This window comes from Rhinolophus ferrumequinum, chromosome 6 (assembly GCF_004115265.2).
Source record: "Rhinolophus ferrumequinum isolate MPI-CBG mRhiFer1 chromosome 6, mRhiFer1_v1.p, whole genome shotgun sequence".
In the NCBI taxonomy this organism is placed as follows: domain Eukaryota; kingdom Metazoa; phylum Chordata; class Mammalia; order Chiroptera; family Rhinolophidae; genus Rhinolophus; species Rhinolophus ferrumequinum.
Window position 1 is genome coordinate 60,469,559 of NC_046289.1, and position 22,210 is coordinate 60,491,768.

Consider the following 22,210-nt stretch of genomic DNA (forward strand, 5'->3'; position numbering starts at 1 on the left):
AGGGGGCCTTCCAATCATAGCAGAAACCAGGCTAGCTAGCAACAGTGTCCCCAAAAAGAAATATGTGAAGCCTGCATTTTCAATTCCCAGACAAGGATGAATAACTTACATTTTCAGATTTGGTTGTGGTTTCTGTTAGTCTACCTGGATGTCCTTATTGGTACTCTGAGAAGACTTTAGTCTTCTTTGAGTTCCTCAGGGGGGACAAAAAGTCCTAGGGAATCCTTTATCCCTGATATATTTTGAAATACATGTATATTCCTTACTTAAGCCTAAAATCACTGGATTATGATTTTAATTAGCATAAGAAAGATGACTCAGAACTTCACAGCTTTTGCCACCATGATCACATTGTACCCAAGCTTGTTATTCTGAGAGCTGCAAACAAAGATTTTGAATGTGTTTGACACACACTAGTAACAAACACCGGACTGTGAGACATGTGGTAAAAGATATGTATGGGTGCGTATGGAGAGAGTCAATGGCATCCTTTGCTCAGCCCCAAACCCCTGGGGAACAGTCAGCTCAGTTCTCCTTCCAGCTCAGGCACATTGTTGCTCCGTGCAAGGAAAGAAGATCTCCCTCTACCCTGATCAGCGTGGCTATAACAAGCACATCCATCCACTCTAGTACGTAGGATGCCCATGGGAGTGGAGGGGACTGGCTTATTGCTACTCTGCTGCTTCCCAGAGGGCTGGCCTGGCTGGGAGTTGCTACCGAACCCTGAGAGAGCTTGCCTCTGGGGAGATAAGCAAACTTATTCTAGTTTGAAAAAGGGAGAGCCCTATTTTATTTTTCTGATTTGTACGGGAGACAAATGCTACTTTATCAATGATGCAGTAATAGCACCAGACTTGTCCATAACGTGCAGAGCATTAGAGTCTGAATTCAGAAATTCCCAAAGCCTGGTTTCCACTCGACAGACTGGGGCCTCCTGCCAGTTAGATCCATGGTCACCATCCTTTATCTCCTTTTTTCACATTCTACTCTTCTTTGTAACTCTTTCAATATGGCAGCTACTTCATGAATTTTCATTGACTACATAATAAATCAAAGTATGGCCCAGGACATGCCACTGTCTCTCTGGGACTTATTTCTCATCAGTAAATAAAGGGTTGGACTAGATAATTTCTAACTTGTCATCAAGTTCCAAAATTTTCTAAGTTTATGCCATTCGCATTTTACCCTTACTACCTGTTTTTTTTTTTTTTTTTTTTTTTTTTTTTTTTTTTTTTTGCCTGAGCTGCTATCTTCCTCGGACCAATGCAGAAGCTACTCTTAAATGGTTCACAAAGCCCCAGACTTGGAGCTTCATCTATAATATTATACATCCAAAGGAAGAGTTTACCAACTGAAAGAGCAGAGCCGTGCAGAACACGAAAGCAATAAGAGCAAATTATGACAGTTAAGATAGGCCAGAACAGAGAGAGGCTCTGGCACACATAAGCGGTCCATCCATGAGGGCGTGCTTTGGGTCAGGGGTGCGTTCTCCAAGCTCACTCTGCCTTACACAAAACAGCCACTTCCTCGTGCACTCATTTTCTATTTTCCAAGTCATTTTCTGACACTACTTTGACTTCCGAATACCCAGAAAGAATATGCTGTAATCAATGGAAAAGCATATGTTATATTATCTCTCAATTAATTAACATTCTGATTTAACACTGTGGCAGGCTGAAGACTGGGCCCCAAAGTTCTCCAGGCACTGATCCCTGGAGCCTGTGAAAGTTACCTTCTATGGAGAAAGTAGCTTTGCAGATGTGACTCAGCTAAGGGTATTGAGATAGAGGATTATCCTTCATTATCCGGGTGGGACCTAAATGTAATCACGAGTGTACATACGAGAGGGAGGCACAGAGAGATCTGACATCGAAGAAGACAATGTGATGACAGAGACATAAGGCTATGCTGCTCGTTTCAAAGATGTAGGAAAGGGCCATGAACCAGAGAGGGAAGTGAATGCTAGTGGCAGCCTGCAGAACCTGGAAGAGACAAGGAAAGATTCTCCCTTGCATCCTACAGAAAGGGGCCCTGCAAAAACCTTGACTTTGGCTCGTGGAAATTGATTTTGGACTTCTGGCTTCCAGAACTGTAAGAGAATACATTTGTGTTGTTTTAAGCCACTAAATGTGGGATAATTTGTTACAGCAGCAATAAGAAAGGAATACAAATATGAACTCCCTTCTCTTGTTAGTACGAATGATTCCTTGTCTAAGAGTTTAATTGCTTTTAGCTAGCCTAAAAAAATTTTAAAATAAAAATGTAGTTTCTGAACATGTGGGCCCTGGACCATACATAGCAAAAATATTCTTAAAAAGCCCCTGCTCACCTCAGGTAATGCCTTCAACTTTGATGCATACCCTCGTTCAGACTGCAGCAGGACACAGTTTTCCTACTATCATGCCTCTGAAAAAGACATTGGTTAGTTGACTTTGCATGTAACTCTAAGAAATCTAATAGTATTTAACAAAAGCAAGCCAATAGAAAGCACCAAGTTTACGTGTTGGTAACGGTGCCCCTATTCTCGTTCAATGCAGCTAATCTCCCCGCTTCCTTATTACGGGATGCCCTTATTAGTGTTCTCTAGGCATCGATGCTACCCAGCTCGGTCTAGACTTGCTCCCAGACTGGTATTTCTCAAACTTTAGTATGCATAGAAATCACCTGGGGATCTTGTTAAAATGTAAATTCTGATTCTGTAGGTCTGAAGTGGGACCTGAAATTCTAAATTCTAATAAGTTCCCAAGTGATGACAATACAGCCGCTCTGCAGACCACACTTCAAGTAACAAGGTGCTAAACCGCATTCTGCACGTGTTGGCCTAAGGTAGCTTCACATTGGCTCTACCAGTAACAAACTCTTGGGGAATTTTGAAACCTTTCCCGAACTTACTTTGAAATACCTTCTCTAGAAATGGCACTCTAGCTCATCCTCCCTGGTCCTGGCTTGTATGCGAAGTACTTCCTGTATGCCTCCATCCACATAACACCCCCAGGTCCTATCCTGGCCTTCTAAAGAGTGTTTCCTGGTGGCATAGGCTCTGACCTTGCAGGAATCTCTCATGCCCTTCCTAAATGTCAGGATGCCTCCAGTACCCTGGAATCTCATTCTAAAATTTTCTTCTGTCCTGTTCACATGCATTCCTGGGTTAAGACTTGTTCAGCCCTTAAATAAAGATTTTTGTTGTTTTTTTTTGTTTTTTTCTCTTTATTTAAGTTTATAAGGGCCGAGGCTCACTCGGGCCTTGGGCTCAGGAGGAGTCAGGGATCCGCCATCACTCCATAAGCTGGCTTGCCTTTGCAGTCGCCCAGGAATGCCTCAGAGCCTATTTTCATCTCTTCCTGTTTTAAAACTGTCACTCCCTATTGCATCCCCTATTGATTTCAGTTTCTGGTCTGAGTAATGAGTCTTGTCTTTGCTTAATTTATGGAGTGCAGACAACTGACATACCCTGAGCCTCATAAAGGACCAAATATTTCCTCCTCCACCTGTTCTGGATTCTCCCACCCAGCCTGCTTCCTTTGGCCTATATCAAAGGGCTTCCCAGCTCTCTGCTGCCCTCTCCTGGCATCCTTTAGCACTGTGCTCACATCAACCTTGAGAGCACCAAAACCAGTTCCAGGTCATCACAGAGCCTGAATGATCGAAGAGCCCTAGGAAGTAGATCAAACTAGTACAATGAACTGGGCATCTATTACCTTCATCAGTATTTTTTTTTAACTAAGGATTTCAACAGAGATAAAGGAGGAGAATATCCCTAACAAAATTTCATTGCTAACAGAATGAAAACCGTAAGAACAAGCTTACAGGAGGGAAGCTTTGGAGCATATTAAAAAAAAAAGAGAGAGAGAGAGAGAGAGAAACAATCCCAGTTTGGCTAAACCAGTGGGTCCTAGTCATAGCTGGAAGAATATCAAGAAATATGGTTTGTTGTGTCCCATTCCAGTCCATGTATGTAAGAATCTCTGAGAGTGATCCTGATTACTCATACTTTTAATAACCTTCCCTGGTGACTCCAATGAATATTAAGAGCTCCTTGGTTAGATTGTAAAATGCAAGCTGGGTCACATTGTGGGAAATACTAAATGACATATTTATAAGTTGTCGATAATTTTGGAATCTCTTCTAAGGAGTTGTCCCCAGCTGACACCACTTAGAAGTACACACCTGCACTTTACAGAGCAAGCAGTTGCTGAACCTCCCCACTGGACCTTGATCTCAGACCTGACCCCACATCTCTGGACTTCCTCAGCCTTTCACCTCATTAGGTATTTTGCACTCTCGTCAGTGGTTGCCCACAGAGAGGATAAATGGCTCCCCGTCACTAGAGGCCGCCCCTCCACCCCAGCTGTGCAGTGTCAGACCAACTCAGGGAAGCCCCTCCAGCTTCATGCACCCTAAGTAGCATGCATGCCTCTCTCCCTCAGCCAGTGGCCCCTGCTCCATTGGTAGACCCAGATGGCGAAGGCTGAGGGTGGGCAAAATAAGTGGATTTAAAATAACAAGTAACACAACAGAGCTCTCTGATACTGTTGTTTCTACTAAAATTGCCCCTATAGCGTTCTGATTCTACAAAAGCGATTGTCTCTCACCTCAGCCATGATCTTTCCTATCCTTTATTTCTATCCTACTCAGTATAAACACCACCCTTTCCCAAAAGATGTTCGTGACTACCGCACATCTCACTCAAAGTTTCCTAGCACTTCTCTTGCGTACCATTATTTTACATTTAACATGTTACAATTTTCTTTTCTCCAAAGTGTGTCAGCTCTCTGTATAACTTAGCTTTTTGTATGTTTTATTGTTACATTGCAAGGTTATCTCATCTCCTTTATTCTTCTTTACTATCCTGGAAATGCACAGCATGATGCCTTGCACATAGTGGGTGTTCAGTTAGAATTTGCTGAAACTGGATCTCCTATAAGCATCATTAGCTCAAACCCTGGAAATATGACTTAAACCCTGCTAAGCATCCTTTTGCAAGACTGGATTTCCCTCCCCTTATTCACCAGGGCTTACCCAGTCTCCCTTTATTCTTAGAGGTCAGACTCCATGCTTCTTACCTCTTTCAGCACACATGATCATTTCAATTATCTAACCAACCTCAAGTGGCCTTTTCTCCATTCCTGTGTTTACTCTGCGTAGCTAGATGATCTCTGGCAAATTCAAATTTGCATTTTTAATCAGGCATTGCATCAGATTTTTACTCTGTTATTCTGAGTCCGTCTTATATTTAAGCTACTAATGTGTGTATGGGTGGCAGCATAAATGTAAATACGAAAGTAATTTGCTTTGCCTCATCTTTTTAAAAAATCTCTAAGCCTTAGAGAATCTTATATGAAGCGATATCACTTTTTCTTCCTTTCATGGTAATGTTGTCAGTTATTTTTAAGGTAAAAACAAAGGCTCTCCTAGGACAAAACCCAACTATTCCAAGCCCTTTCTAGAAACAAGCATTATAATAACCCCCACTTATCTGTGGGGAATATGTTCCAAGACCCCCACTGGATGCCTGAAATTGCAGATAGTACTAAACCCTGTATATACTATGTTGTTTCCTATACAGACATATACTTTCACTTAAAGCAAACACTTTACAGCTTCTCTTTGGCATATCTGAATTGCTAGCATCACTACTCTTGTGCTTTGGGACCATTATTAAGTAAAATAAAGGTTATTGGAACACAAGCACTGCAGTACCATGACAATTGATCTGATAAGTGAGAAGGCTACTAAGTGACTAATGGGCAGGTAGCTTACAAAGGGATGATTTACATCCCGGGCAGGATGGAGCAGGACAGCGTGAGATTTCATCCTGCTACACAGAATGACATGCAATTTTAAACTTAGGAATCCTTTGCGTCTGGGACTTTCAATTTAAAATCTTCAGACCATAGTTGACCACAGGTAACCGAAACAGTGGAAAGTGAAACTGTGGATAAGGGAGGACTACTATATTTAGATTCAGTCCGAGCTTTTGCCCAGGGTACACTTCCAGAGGGCATAGAAGCAGTGCACTTCATGTTGCTCTGTTCCTCTCTCATCCGCAATGCTTTGACCCTATAATTCTCGTCAATAACAGCTTGTCCCTAATCCTGGAATGGGGTGTCTACTTATTCTCTACATGGTAAATCTGATCCTGGCTAAGCTGCCCAACTCCAGGAAACCCCAGCTCTGTGGCTGTGGCACCGAGCTCCGAAGGCCTTCCCGGTTTCTCCATTACAGCTTTACTTCCTGTGCAACAGGGTTTCCCCACTCCCAGGTGTCTGGCTTCCTCTATCATCCAAGTGAACCACACAACCCGCTGAACATCCTCCACCATTCTCTGCCGTTCGGCTCTCTGTTCCCCTCTTTTGATGTTGACACTGACACACCATCCTAGGAACACCGAAAGTGAGCATCTATCCACCCATCTCTGTCATCTCTCTGCTACCCCACTCCCAACTCTGACAGCCCTGAGTGATCGCAGGATGACCTGAGACTTTGATCATCTAAAATGGAATACAAATGATCTCTGCTCTTCAAATTAACTAAGAATACAAAGTGACCTCCAAACCACAAACAGAAAGGCAATGGGGCACCCAACAATAGGGGAAGTTGGTAGAGGTCTAAGCTACTCGGCAAGGAGCTGAAGATGAATATCAAGATACAGGCTCCACCAGCTCTGCTAGTTACTAGTATTATTTTCTTATGCCAAGTTACTTAGCCACTATGCTCCATTTTTCACATCCACAAAGTGAATATAATATTACCTCTGGGCTATTTTAGTAAGCAAATAACAAACGAAGATATTATGCCAGGCACTGTGCTATTACATATAGTTTGTCTTTTAATCCTCATAATATCTACAGGAGACAGATACTATCCTAATCTCACTTTACAGATGGAAAAACTGACACTATCACTATGTAGTCACTTTCAAAATGTTGCAATGTGTTGTATTTAACTGAGATATTGACTTAGAACAATAGAAGTGTAAGCCAAGAAAAATAGCCAAGTTGTGAATATGTTACAGCAAAAATAAAAAGAATGAAGCAAACAGAGCCAGGGCTGGAGTCAGTAGGCCCTGAGAGGTGGGGGAGGGAAATTCTGGACAGTTTGGGGGCAAACCTAAACTCAGGAGAGGAAACTGTGTAATTGTGGGGAGAAGCATGCATGTAGTGTTGAAGAACACAACTGTGGGTTCAGGCTTCCTATATCGAAATCTTGTTTGGGGCAATTATTAGATACCTCGTGGCAGTTACCTTTATAAAATGGAGATAATAACAAAACTTACCTCATTGGATTATTAAAGATAAGATGCTTAGCAGATTTCCTGGTAGGCCTTAAGAGCTCAGTACGTGCTAGTTATTGTTAATGGCTTAGTCACTTGGGAATCTACACAAACTTTCTCATAGTAGGGAAGGTCAAAAGTCACAGCACCAATAAGTCATTTAACATGTAACTAAAACCGCTGTAGGGTTAACATTATTAAGAATCCAAAGGAAACAGCAGTTGGACTCATGCACAGGTCAGAGTTTGTGGAACGTAGGATGAGATATTCATTGACACTTGCAGTGGCCCCAAGGGTGACCTCAGACTGAGAGAAAGTCCAAGGGAAGAAAAATGGAAAAACTACAGTTCCTTTTCTGTCCTTTTACTACGCGCGCACACACACGCACAGAGTCAGTGTGTCTTCTCTATTTAGGCTTTCTTCTTCCATGGATGAACAGATTCGCTTCCCACCTCCTCCCTTGAGCTGTCTTCACATTCCAGATGGTGCTGTAACCTTCAACGCTACCCCAGAACATGCCTGGATCCTTGCCCTGCAATTGGCAAAGCAGAAGTTCCCATACAGCTAACAAACAACAGGTAAGGCCACTTTGCTAGTGGACATGGAATCTAATCAGTAGTTGTAATGGTGCAGAACACTGCACGGGGATCATCTGTCTAGTAGGTAGGCTTTAATGGAACTAATTCTTAAAGCGAAACTTAGCATGATTCTAATGGCCCAAAGCTGGCTAGCTGCCCCTGCTTCTAACTTTAGAACAAGGACGAAGGCAATAAGAATTTGAAGATTTCTTGAAGATTAACTTTGCCAGTGCAGTTACTTTTGTTACTCCCTGGCTGTTTTTCCACAGTGTTTCACAATAAAATGCTCAAAAAGAAAAGTGTTTATTTAAACATATAAAGAAAGAGAGAGGGAAAGTGGTGCATTTTTATCTGCTCCACACACAGTCCACTCTTAAAAGGAATTCCTTAGAAAACACCTAGTTTCACTAACCAGGGTGTGGTGGGTGGCCCTGTCAGAAGACTTAACTTATGTGAGAAAGACGGTTAAGGTGGGTGTCAGGGGCAAGGAGAAATGACTCTGGGTTTTAACAGGAAAGATGGCATTGGCTGAAATTTCTCTGGCTATAGCTCAAACTATACACCAAATTGGGCTGTTTCTATTTTTCCTGCCTAATTTTTGTTGTTGTTGTTCTTCTTCTTTTGTTTGTTTGTTTGTTTGTTTTGTTTGTTTGTTTAACTTCCAGATGGACAAGGGACTGAAGTCTTGAGGAAATAGTTTCTCTTCACTATAGATATTTGGTAGGTTGAAGCTGTGCAGACAGCTTGAAATTTGTATGTCTGTCACTCTTCTCTGATGCCTCCTTCAAAAACTCTTAGAATCATTGCCTCTAGCGAACTTCTTCCATTTCAGCTGGAACTTCATTTTAGAAAAGACCATCACTTCTCGTGAACATCAGACTTTGTTCTTTCTGTGTATGTGCTTTGTAACCTTCCCTGGCTGAACAACCTGTAGTTGACAGAAAGACTTTATTTTCCCTCCAGCTAAGTTAAATCATTAGGAGCAACTTCACATTTACAAAAACCCCAATTTCTTACAATCTTTTATTTATTGTTCTGGGTGTCCTGCATAAAATCATTTTTTTTCCTCACTCAAGTTCTATTAATTCAAAAGTGTTTCCTTTGGCTTTGCAGTTTTAAAACTACATTGGACTAAATATACACCTCTAGGAATTGGAAAATCTTAACTATTCAGAGCAATGTTCTACTTCAAGTTAGGGGAGCCCCCCGAGCCAGATCTTCACCTCTCTGACTTTCCCTCAGAGATCCACAGGCTGCCTTTATCCCCAACGTTAACTGTCACTCAGTCCCATCTGTGAGCCAAACTAAGCCAGAGTTACAGTTACCTATAAAAAGAGCATAGGTGTGGGAGCTCCTGGGGGTGAGTTATTTTGGTGGTTATAGACTGAGGACCATTTGTAGAGCCATGAGACTTTCTGAGGAAGGAAGATGAGTTTGGTAACCAAGATAGGAAGACAGACTCAAAAGTTTGGATGGGTGCCTTTCATGTTGATGAGTCCATGTGGATTCAACTGTTATGTAGAGACATTGTGGTGCGAGATTTAAAAGCAACACATTACTAAATAGTCAGTTGTTTGAACGGATATGATCATTCCTTCCTCATCCTGTTGTTAGAAGATAAGTTGAGGAGCATTAAAATCTGTATCAAGTCGAATTGAACTAAGAGTGGTTAGGAGTGCTCCAGTGACAGAAGCTGGAGGGTGAGGCAGAGGTTTTTAACAGAGAAGACATAGAACCAATGCAAGAAAATTATTTAAGCTATAATCATTAAGGTATAGCTTACGCAGTTACCTTATTTGGGAAAGCCTAGTTGGCTGTTTGTGATTGGTTATTCTTAAGTGCTATGACTCTGGTTTAGTTTTGGTTTGCTCATGTAGGCTACCAAGGTATTAGAACCACCTCAGCCCGCTGCCCTCCTTGTTCAATTACGTTAACACTATTTAGAGATGATGTGAAGCTCAGAGATGCTTGTTGTGCTTATTTCTCAGTAATTACAAACAAATATTTTTTTACAGGGTAGCATGGAATGGTTCTACTAAAATCCCTTGCTTTGCTCTTAGAATTACCCAACCAAGGTGAATCAAGAGGGACTAGCCTATGTGGAAATATAACAGATCAAGCAGGACCAGTGATGATGGGGAAGAGGAAGACAGAGCAGTCAGCTTGGGGCAGGGCAGTCCACCTGTACTACCATTGCTAAATCATCTGACAGAGAAGATTGTTTTCACTTCTCCTTTAACTTTCATACCACCTCTGTCTCCTGGTTCTTTTCCTAGAACTCTGACCATTTCATTTCAGTCTTTGGTAGTTCCTTATCTTTTTCCTGAGAATATAAACATTGATATCCCTAGGGTAGCATTCTCATGTCATTTCTTTTTCACTCTCTAAACTTCCCAAGATAATCTTATACACAATGGTTGTTCTATCACATACATACCTGTAACTTTCAATTCTACATCTCTCACTCAACTTTCTATCCAGACTTATATTTCTAATTCCTACTAGACAGCTCCACTTGAATCACTTAAAAGAACTTTAACTCAATGTGAACAAACCAAAATTATCATCTTCCAATAACATATGTCTTCTTTTATGTCATCAGTATTTGCTAAACATTCCCCAAAACACGTGGGTTCTTGATCTCTTTTGGCTCTTCTTTCCCCTTTCCATCTCTAGAATTCCTAAATCTAACCCTTCATCTCTATTCCTACTTCCATGGTGTAAGTTTTATTTTCATTATCTCTCACTAAATTATTTCAGTGGTGAACTGAATGAGTTCCATGCTGTAAAAAGTTATTTCTTTTTTAAAAAGTTAACTTTTGTGTTTATCCTTCTTATAAGAGTAATGGAAATAAATTGTTGACATTTTAGAAAACAAAGACTAAAAATGAAAGAGAAAACCACTTAAAATTCCAGCACACAGAGACAACCACTAGCTATTTTGATGTTCATACAGAAAGAGATTTATACAACATGAGCTGGTTCCTCAGGGTGTATTCCCCCAGAAGCCAACTATGAGTGAGAGATTTGGGTGGGAGTATTTCATTTGGGAGGTGATTCCAGGGAAGCAGCAGTATAAGACTAGGAATGTGAGCAAGGAACAGAAAGAGAAGCAAAAGGTACGCATTAGGTAGGAAATTATTGCCATAGACACTGAGACTCAATTCCATTTGAGATATCTGGGAGACCATATTAGAACACGTTTGAGTTGTTTTACCCAAGGGGCAATAAAGAAAGTTGGTTGTTTATCCACCAACTCATTTGTTCATCTTTGGCTGAGGTCTGCTCCTTGGAGGTTAATTCCCTGGCACTTTTGACCTGTTCTGTATGTGGACCAAGCACACTTCTGTAGCCTGAGAAGGCTACTGGGCTGAGTTGCAGATGCTTTCATAAGAAGACATCAGCATGTAAAGAAGGGAGAAGCAGTAGGAAATAGATGGGACATGAACAGCATCTGTTGATATTCCTCTGTTTAAAATCCTTCTGTGGTTTTCCACCAAACTTCAGATTTACTCAACCTCCTTCTCTTAGCTTACAAACTCTTTCCTCTCTCTGTCCTTGGAAAATTATCTTCTACCTCTGAATTCCAGACAACAATACACAGACTATGTCACACTCTCACACCTCCACTCACTTGTTTGTGCAGTTGCTCCCACCTGGGTTACCCTTCCTCCTTAGGCCTAACAAACATGTCTTCTCCTTCAAGACTCATTCCATAACATATCTCTTCCTTGATCCTTTTCTGACAGTTAGTCACCTCTATTTGCTTCTACGGCACATTATGTATACTCCATTATAATATTATTCCTCTGTATTTTTCAAAAAAATAAATGTATGCATAATTATAAAGTTGATATATCTTAAATTTATTTTTTTAATAATTTTTATTTATTGCGGTTACATTTGTTAATAAAATTATATAGATTTCACAGGTACATTTCTATACCACATCGTCTATATATTGCATTGTGTGTTTACCACTCAGAGTCGGTTCTCCTTCCATCACCATATATTTGACTCCCTTTATCCTCTCCTACCACCATCCATCACCCCTTACCCTCTGATAACCACTAATTATTGTCTGTGTCTCTGAGTTTTTGTTTGTTTTGTTCATCTGTTGCTTTGAGTTTTATATGCCACATATGAGTGAAATCATATGGTTCTCTACTTTTCCTCTCTGACTTATTTCACTTAGCCTGATAATCTCAAGATCCGTCCATGTTGTCGCAAGTGGCAGTATTTCATTTTTTCTTAACATCGAGTAATATTCCATTGTATATAGTATATACCACAACTTCATTATTCAATCATCTATTGAAGGATATTTTGGTTGTCTCCATGTCTTGGCCACCATGAATAATGCTGCAATGCTACACACACACACACAGACACACACACACACACACACACACACAAGGTCTGGCAATTAAGTTCGTGAACTTGTTGCAATGATGTTGCTAACCTTATTTTGACATCAGAGGGATTATTCATTATGAATTTGTACCAACTGGACAAACAGTTAACGAAGTTCACTATTTAGAAGTGCTGAAAAGGCTGTGTGAAAAAGTTACATGACCTGAACTTTTCGCCAACAATTCATGGCTCTTGCATCACCTCAATGAATCAGCTCACACAACACTGTCTGTGAGGGAGTTTTTAGCCAGTAAACAAATAACTGTATTGGAACACCCTCCCTACTCACCTGATCTGGCCCCCAATGACTTCTTTCTTTACCGAAAGATAAAGGAAATATTGAAAGGAAGACATTTTGATGACTTTCAGGCCATCAAGGGTACTACGATGACAGCTCATTCCAGAAAGAGAGTTCCAGAAAAATTGCTTTGAAGGGTGCACTAGGTGCTGGTGTTGGTGCACAGCTTCCCAAGGGAAGTACTTTGAAGGTGATCATAGTGATATTCAGCAATGAAGTAAGTATGTAGCACTTTTTCTAGAATGAGTTCGTGAATTTAATTGTCAGACCTCATATATATCTAGTATATATCTGTCTATATCTATACTATATATCTATAGTATATCTATATATCTATCTATATCTATCTATATATAGACAGATATAGATATATAAATATTTTCAGATTTGGGGGATAGATCCCAGAAGAGGCATCGCTGGGTCACATGGTAATTTTATTTTTTATTTTTTGAGGAACTTCCACACTGTTTCCATAATGGCTGTACCAATTTACATTCCTACCAGCAGTGTATGAGCATTCCTTTTTCTCCACAACCTCTCGAACACTTATTGTTACTTGTCTTGTTGATAATAGCCATTCTAACATGTGTGAGGTGATATCTCATTGTGGTTTTGATTTGCATTCCTCTAAGAGCTAGTGAAGTTGAGCATTTTTTCATATATCTGTTGGCCTTTTCTATGTCTTCTTGGGAGAAGTGTCTGTTCAGGTCCTCTGCCCATTTTTTAATTGAATTGTTTGTTTTTTTATTGTTGAGTTGTGTGAATTCTTTGTTTTGGATATTAGCCCCTTATTGGAAGTGTTGTTTGCAAATATCTTCTACCATTCAGTTGGTTGCCTCTTTGTTTTGTTGGCGTTTTCTTTTACTGTGCATAAGCTTTTTAATTTGATATAGTCCTCTTCACTTATTTTAGCTTTTACTTCCCTTGTTTTTGGGATCAAATTAATAAAATCCTCTTTGAACCCAAGGTCCATAAGTTTAGTGCCTATGCTTTCTTCTATGCAGTTTATTGTTTCTGGTCTTATATTTAGGTCTTTGATCCAGTTTGAGTTAATTTTGGTACATGGTGACAGATAGCTCTGATGAATACAGATGCAGAAAATCCTAAACAAAATACTAGCACATCAAATACAACAATACATTAAAAATTTTATGCACCATGATCAAGTAGGGTTTTTTCCAGGCATACAATAATGGTTCAACATTTGCAACTCAATCAGTGGTACACCATATGAACAAAATAAAGGATAAAATCATATGATTGTATCAATAGGTACAGAAAAAGCATTTCACAAGATGCAACATCCATCTATGATTAAAACAGTTAATATAATGGATATACAAGGAAAGTACCTCAACATAATAAAGGCCATATATACAAACCCTACAAACCCTCAGCTAATATCATACTCATTGACAAAAAACAAAGCTTTTCCTCTATGATCAGGAACAAGACAGGGACCACTGTTATTCAATATAGTGTTGAAGTCTAGCCAGAGCAATCAGGCAAGAGAAAGAAATAAAATGCATCCAAACTGGGAATGAAAAAAATCAAATTGTCACTTTTTGCAGATGACATGATTCTTTATATAGAAAACCCTAAAGACTCCACCAAAAAAACTATTAGAAACAATAAACAAGTACAGTAAAGTTGCAGGATATAAAAACAATGTATAAAAATCCATTGTGTTCTTATATACTAACAATGAAATTTCAGAAAAAGAAATAACAATTCCTTTTGCAATTGCAACAAAAAGAATAAAATACCTCGAAATAAACTTAACAAAGGATGTGAAGGACCTATATACTGAATACTATAAGACATTACTAAAAGAAATTGAAGAAGATACAATGAAATGGAAAGATATTCTGTGTTCATGGATTGTAAGAATCAACGTAGTTAAAATGGTTGTATTACCAAAACACTATACAGATTTACTGCAATCCCGTCAAAATCCCAATGACATTTTTCAAAGAAATAGAACAACAACAAAAAAAATAATCAGATTTCTATATAATCACAAAAGACCCCAAATATCCAAAGCTATCCTGAAAAAAAAGAACAAGGCCAGAGGTATCACACTCTCTGACTTCAGTTTATACACGTACAAAGTGACAATAATCAAAACAGCATGGTATTGGCAGAAGAACAGGTACACAGACCAATGGAATAGAATTAAGAACTGAGAAATAAACCCACATAAATATGAGCAGATAATATTTGACAAAGGAGCCAAAACATACAATGAAGAAAAGAAAGCCTCTTCAATAAATTGTGCTGGGAATATTTGAAAGACACTTTCCAAAGAATGATAGTTCTTAAATTTTAACAGGAAAAGAAATGAACAACAAAAAGTGCACTGAAACTCCACTAGAAGAGATAGACACTTTAATATTTTGGCAGACATCCTATCAGATGGTTGTCTATTTCTTCACAACCACACAGATATATAATCACATAATTTTATATAAATAGTGTCATCCTCTCATATATTATGTCTGTAATGTATATTTTTTTAAAATGTAGCAGCACGCCACACCGATCTTTCAAGCCAGTATATGTAGATCTGTACCTTCATGTGTAATGGTTGGATATATTTAGTTGTAAATATGTACTCTATTTATTCAAGCTTCTATTTATGGGTCATTTAAGCTGTTTCCAATAGTTTGCTACCTTGTCATGACTACAACCCATAGGGTAAGTGCTTATTTGTTTGTCTTTTCCCGCATTGGCCTACAGCTTCTCCAGGACAGTGCTTTTGACTGATTTCATGTCTACCTTCTCTCTTCTGAGAAGAGAGCTTTCTCTTTTGCTTACTAGTTTTATGTCTTTTGAAAATCTTTTTTATACAAGGCAAAATTGGTCATTCACAATCCATTAGTGCATATCCCTCATCCTCTATTAACCAAAATTAAATCAAGGAAAGCCTCACAATACTTTAGGTCAATAGGTTTTAAACTTTTTTCCATGACTTCACATTAAGAAATGCATTTTTTTAATCATGAATCAGGACATACTTTTATATAAACAAAAGTTTACAGAATAATACTCTTATAATATGTTATAATCTGATATTTTCTATTCTATCTCAATTTAAATGTACATTTTAAATGAATATGTTATTATATTTATTTCTTTAAATCCTGATGTATCTCTCTAAACTGGTTTCATGAGTTACTAATGGAGTGTGACCCACAGTGTAAAACACTCGTGTAGGGTTCCAGGAGAACTGCTGAGGCATACTAGTCCTGTCGCCATTTTTTAATTTGTTTTGGTTTTACATCTTCACCGTAATCACACAACTCTAAAATAATATTTTCTGTTGCTAACTGCCCAAGGTTTTGAATTTTAAACACTATGCCCTCTATCACCACTACCACTGTGTAAACACCTACTCATACATTTTCAATGACAGAAGTAGATATCAGCAATAAACTTTTGAGGTGTTTTATATATATACTTGTATATATACCAATGAAAAATATGGCATTGTATGTGTGTATACACACACACACACATACACACATACACACACACATATATACAGTGGTCCAAGCAAGGCAAAAACAGAAGCATAGGAAATAGTGTTGCTACCCATGAAGTAGGTACAATCTAATGGAAGAAAAAGATAAACCAATTTCAGATAGGTTGAAACCCCAGATACAGTTCTGGGAGTGTGATTTGTGCTGATGTCACAGGTTTCAGGTCAGGGTTCCAAAGGCATCCCTAGGTAAGCAAAGCATCCCTGACAATCATTGCCCAGATCCAGTTTCCTTTCATTACTGAGAATCCAAAAATTTATCTTCTATCAATTCTTCTTTAGGAGGATCAAGCGGCCTCCACAGAATGTCTCCTTCCCCCACCAACTAGATGAAGCTCTGATGGGATTCTCTCTGGCCCCCCAGTTAGCAATTTCTCTACTCCCCTTTCTCACCATAGCCTAACCATCAGAAATTACTTTCCAGGAGAGACATTTGAAAGAGATGTAAGAGTAACAATCACATTTGCTTTTTGGCCCTTTTCTTTAGTTTCCTTTTTGAATGATAGCCCTGTGGTAGGGGTTACAGATGAATTTATCATTTTTTTGGTGTTATTGTATTATATATTGTATTATATATCTCACCCCTTTTATATCCTTGGCACCTATAGGTTCTCAAAAAAGAGCCATAATGCAGATCTTAGGTGCCAGCAGAAGCAGTAAAGCTTTACATTATAGGAACCTTTTATAAAATTTTTCTTTTCATTAAAATTCTTTTTTGCTGACTTATACATCTTTTTTTTCCTCCAATTTTAATCATGTACCTGGCTGATATGCATGTATAAATCAATCTTAAAATGTAATCCATTGATAATTGAGTATCTGCTGTGCTTCTAGTAGTTATGGGGCATAATTTGAGATTCTGTGAGGAACACAAAGGAGTGAAGAATGTATTCTTAGCCCTCAACAAAACATGGTTCTGTGGACAGGAAAAGGTACATGTATAGGCAAAGAAAATATATGGCAGTTAAAGCTAACAGCAAATTAAGTAATTTAAAAAATAATGTCTCTAAATGTTTAAAAGCAGGTATTATAATAAATGTAGGCTGCATCTGGGGAGGTAAAATTTGAGGTGACTCTGAAAGGTGAGCAGCATTCAAACAGTTGATGGCCTGGAGAACATAACGCTGGACAGCTAAATATAAGCAAAATAGCAAAGAGAAAGTATGGTGGGGATTTGAGAACAGTGAGTAAATCCCTCAGGCATCAGGGTTCCATAATTACAGTGAAGGTCAAGTTGGGGGAGGGGCTGAAACAATCTGTTCAAGGTCTGATATCGCTGCATATATACAAACATAAATCAATCCTTTGAATTTGCGGTTTGTCATCTTGTCCCCTATTTTTGATGAATTTTTGAGTGTTGTCTCTAAGCATATATTTCCAAAAGCTCTCCAGACAGCAATCCATGTTTGGTTGGCTCAGCACAGCGCGTTCTCAGGCATCTACAGCTAATGAGTGATTGGAGAGTTCATGGAAGCGGTGATTGGCTGGTAGTCACGTGCAGGTTCACGCCACACTGCTTCAGGGACTGCGGTGTTGTTTTTAAATCCCTCAGCTTCTCCCTGATAAATTAGTTATACCACTTATAATATGCAGCCAACAGTCTAATTATAAGACTGTTTATCTCTTGCATGTGGAAGGCAGCATAATGTAAAAGAAGGCACATCACCACAGGGATTGGAACAGACTGGGTTTTACAGTTAACTCCCTGTGCAACCGTGGGCAAGTCACTTACTCTTCCTGAGCCAAATAATCTCATCTATAAAATGTGGGTAATGCTCTCCATCTCACAGTGATGGTGAGAATCAATTTGAGGAAAACATATACAAAAGGATTTGGGAAACTCTAAATCACTGTGTAAGTGTAGGCTATGATTGTTTTTGCCTCATCCATCATTACCACACTAGTTAGTTAAACTGCTAATTGGTAATGTTACAGAAATTTATCGCTAACATTATTTTTTCATCAAGCTCTAGAGAAGTGAATCTGAACTTTATTTGGTTATAGCTATAACTGAAAAGAATAATAAACGGAAAAACAAGAATAATGATAGCTGTTACTTATTAATGCTAACTGTCAGGCAGGCACTGTTATAAAAGTTTCACATGTATTATATCATTCGTCCTCATAATTCCATGAAGTAGGTACCACTTTTATCCCCACTTTACAGATGGAAAAAGTGAGGCTTGGAGTTGTTGGGTAATTTGTCCAGCAGATAGAACAGCTGGGATTCTAACCCAGGCAGTCTGGCTCTGAAGTCCATGTTCTAAACCACACCCTCTTCCCTAAGTAAATAGAGACACTCAAATTTCATAGTTCCTCTAAACATCTGTGGATTACACATTTAACTCCAAGATTGGAGGAAAACATCAGTCTGCATTTAGCATTCTTTAGAATGTATGATTCACTTATACATCTTTTCCCCCTAGGACTATAGCTGTATTTCAAGAGACACACACACAGAGACCCAAAATGGAATTTCCAGTTCCTCACTTCTAGCCACCCTCATTTTCATCCTAAATCTACATGGCCATCTGTGTGAAAAAAGGTTAAGGCGGGTGATCAGTGTATTATACCACTCTGTCCTCCCAGCCCACAAGGCTTCCCTGCCTTCACCCTGGCCAGGTAAGTCCTTGCTGAGAACAGCATGAATGTTCAGAATATTCTGCTGCTCAGTCCTTTAAAAGTGACCATTGTTTAGATGAATGTCATCCAACTTCAGAAATGAAAGCGCCTCCTCCAGAGTTGGCAGCACAGAGCTCTCAGAAAGGAAATTTAAACCGTTTCCATAACCCACAGGGAGACCTGCTGCTGAAAGAGCTGCACGTGGCGTAAATGTAAAGTGTGGCTCAAAACGGCCATCACAGACAGCAATTTTCAGGCTGGGAACACTCCTTCTCAGAATGTTCTCTCCATGAAGAAGATGCTTCAGAAAGCAGATCTGCAAAAATACAATGGCCTGCCTGCGGTCAGTGCCCTAGAGGACACATGAGGCTGCTGGGAGGTAGCAGTAGGTGTCCAAAGCCCGAGTAGGGATTTTGAGTTCTTTACCTTCATTCCAGAAGTTTCTGGATGACACACAGTTCATTCTTATGTAGATTCTATAGAAAGCGAAAAGGGAGGATTTCAGCAGCATACATTTCAACCCTCCTCTTCTATTCCCCCGTAAAGCCAGGATGGAAGAATTACTACACTCCACAGAGTGTCAGCGTTCTACCCTGACAACATCTCCCAAGGTATAAAGTCATTTAATTATTTGGGGAAAGAGATGTGTCATATCTGGACTTGAGCAACAAAAGCATGTGGGGAAGATGAGGAAGAGATGGTAGATATACTCGGGAAAGCTGCCATCGTCACCATGATGTTAACATTTTCATACGTTATATCATTTCATCCTCACCGTACCTTTATCAAGCAAATACTATTATTTTCTCCTCCTGAGAAAACTAAACCACAGAGAGTCTAAATTTCTTGTCTAAAGTCAGAGAGCTACTTATTCAGAGTATTTGAGGCCAGGCATTCCTCTCCACAGCTACTATACCCTATTCTCAAAATCAACTTACTGTTTCTTAACAAATATGTAATAATTACTCTGAGCACGTGAAATGGAGGAGGAAAGGAACAAGTCCTTACAACATTCACTTACATTTCTTCCCTATCTTGATTCCTGATTCATTGTTTTATTTGTAGAAACAAAATGACAGAGGTTAAGCAATGTGCCCATGGGCGCTCTGTTAGGACGTAATGGAAGCAGCATCCAGGGACCACCTGGGACATTGGTACCAACAGGAACACAAGAGATGGATGTTAAGGGCAGGAGCCTCTTGATGCCTCCTCGCTGCCTGTTTTTGTTGTTGTTGTTGTTTTGTTTTGTTTGTTTTGTTTTGTTTTTGATTTTGAAAAGCACGTGGACATTCTCCTTGGAAAGGACTGAGATGCGAGCAGCTGTGACAGACATCTGGCAGAATTCTGTCTGTCCCTCTGTTATATTTCCTTGTTCTTATTGCGCCTCTAAACTTGCCTCCGAACTTGGACTTGCTTGGCTTCCTAGCTCACCTTCCCTGCCAACCTGGTCCTCAGAATTGCTAGCCCAGTTTGTCCTCCACCCACTTCCCAGTTTCCAAATGTCCATGCTCGTGCTGCCCACTCAGGCCCCAGGCCAGCCCTGGGCCACTGCTCCTCCATCACAATCCCCTCCCAATTCCAGGGCAGGGCAGAGAACATGGGATCTGAAAGTTGATCTCTTCCTCTCAGAAGCTCACAGTGTAACCAAGAATTCAAAACACACATTTGTGAAACAACAGATAAAAATAGCATGATAGCATGTAAACAAAGAGTATGTGTAAAGAGTAAACTAACAGGCAGAAAGTTCAATGGAATTCAGCATCAATCTGGGCTGTATTCTAGGACTGCTGGTGACCGCTGAGCTTTGCTCTGGCTGACAGTGTCTCAGGGCTATGCAATCTCCCCAGTGGCCAGAGTTTTAACTTTCAATAACGATTAGCCAACTACCATGAAGCAAGTGTGTGTGCTTTTGGCAGGTGGTATGCAAAAGAAGCCCTTAGGGGGCTTGGCACCTGGCTGGGACATGCCTTTCCTTGTAATCTGTGGTGGGAAGACAGTAGTGTTTCTAGTTGTGGATTTCATGATATGGCTTTAACTCAAACCTAGCCATGCCACCCAACCCTCCTTCCTTTTCTTACCCCACATCATTACCCTAAAAAGAATGTTCACTTTATAAAGTGACCTTGCTGAGCCAAAGCTTGTAGTTTTAAAAGCTCCCTAAGGTTTCATTTTGAAAAGTCATCATGGACCGTAGATTGTCTTTCTCTGGAAGGCATCTTAAACCTTCTTCATTTGGGAGCACAAAAGAGAAGGTTTGGGAATCCCAAGGCTTCAATTGCCAGCTGTCTCATTTCTTTGCGCATTTTTTTCTCCTTTCCAAGATTAAGATGAGTGAAATAATTTCTTTCTTTTTAGATATCATCGTAACATTCAAGTTTTCCATTACTGTCAATTTCTTGAAACTTGTCTCATTAGCATTTTCAGAATAGTGAAAAAACAACCTTTCATCAAGGAAAAAAAATGCATAATCTCTAAATGCAAGTAAGTTGTCATGGGATTTCATTGACACAATTTTGTCCTCTCTTGTCTTCATTTCTGCTTTCTCAGTTCCTCTTTAATATCTTAGAGCTGAAAACTATACCCAAGTCTACTTGAAAAGAAGTGGCCTAGATAACAAAGTAAAGTGTCTTGGACACAAAGTATACAGGGGATTGTGGGCTGTTGGATTGCACAACATAGAACTTCTAAGAACCAATGGAGAAATGCCAGAAGCCCAATCAAAGTCAAATAAGTAACATTCTGTAGGAAATCAACCCATGACTCCAGGATTTTCTGCAAGCACCACGTGTTTTCCATGTTTTTAAAAGCAGGGAAGGAGAGAGCAAGATAGTGAGCAAACCTGAGGAGTCTTGGGTCTCCTTATCGCCAATACAACTAGCAGGTAAGAGCTCCCTGGTGTTATCTCAGTGATACAGGCTTAATAAAGTCTTTATTTCTCTGAACCGGAAAGCACTTTTGTAAATGCACATGGATTAGCACTAAGGCGCTAATTATCTTGTGAGCTGAGATCACTTTTCCAAAGGGAAGAAAAAAAAAAACAAATATATATATCTCTCCCAGGATCTGGAGTAGCGGCTTCTTTTTTAGCATTTCCTGGAAATGGGGACGCGGCCTTGAAAGCTAGGTCAGCAAACTGAGCATGAGGTCTCCCCTGGGAACTGAGACATTGTGAGGCAGGAAGTGTGGGTCTTCTGTTGGCAGTGGCCAAGAGAGGGAGGCGTGCAGACTGCACAGCCTTCACAGCAGACACGGGGCTGGCCAAACGTGGAGCTGTGTGCTCCTTGTCTCCTATGTGACATTTGCTACAACAGCATTTGTTGGAATTGTGTGGTACTCACAGGATGGGGAAGGTTTTGTTGTTCGTTGAAGGCAGCATTTCTGTTAGCAATTTCTGCCCCAACCCCTCACTCTAAGAGAGACAGAAAATTCAGAGTGGGCTTCACTTACAGTCTGCAAAGGGCAAGTTTCTAGGCAGGGCTTTCCAA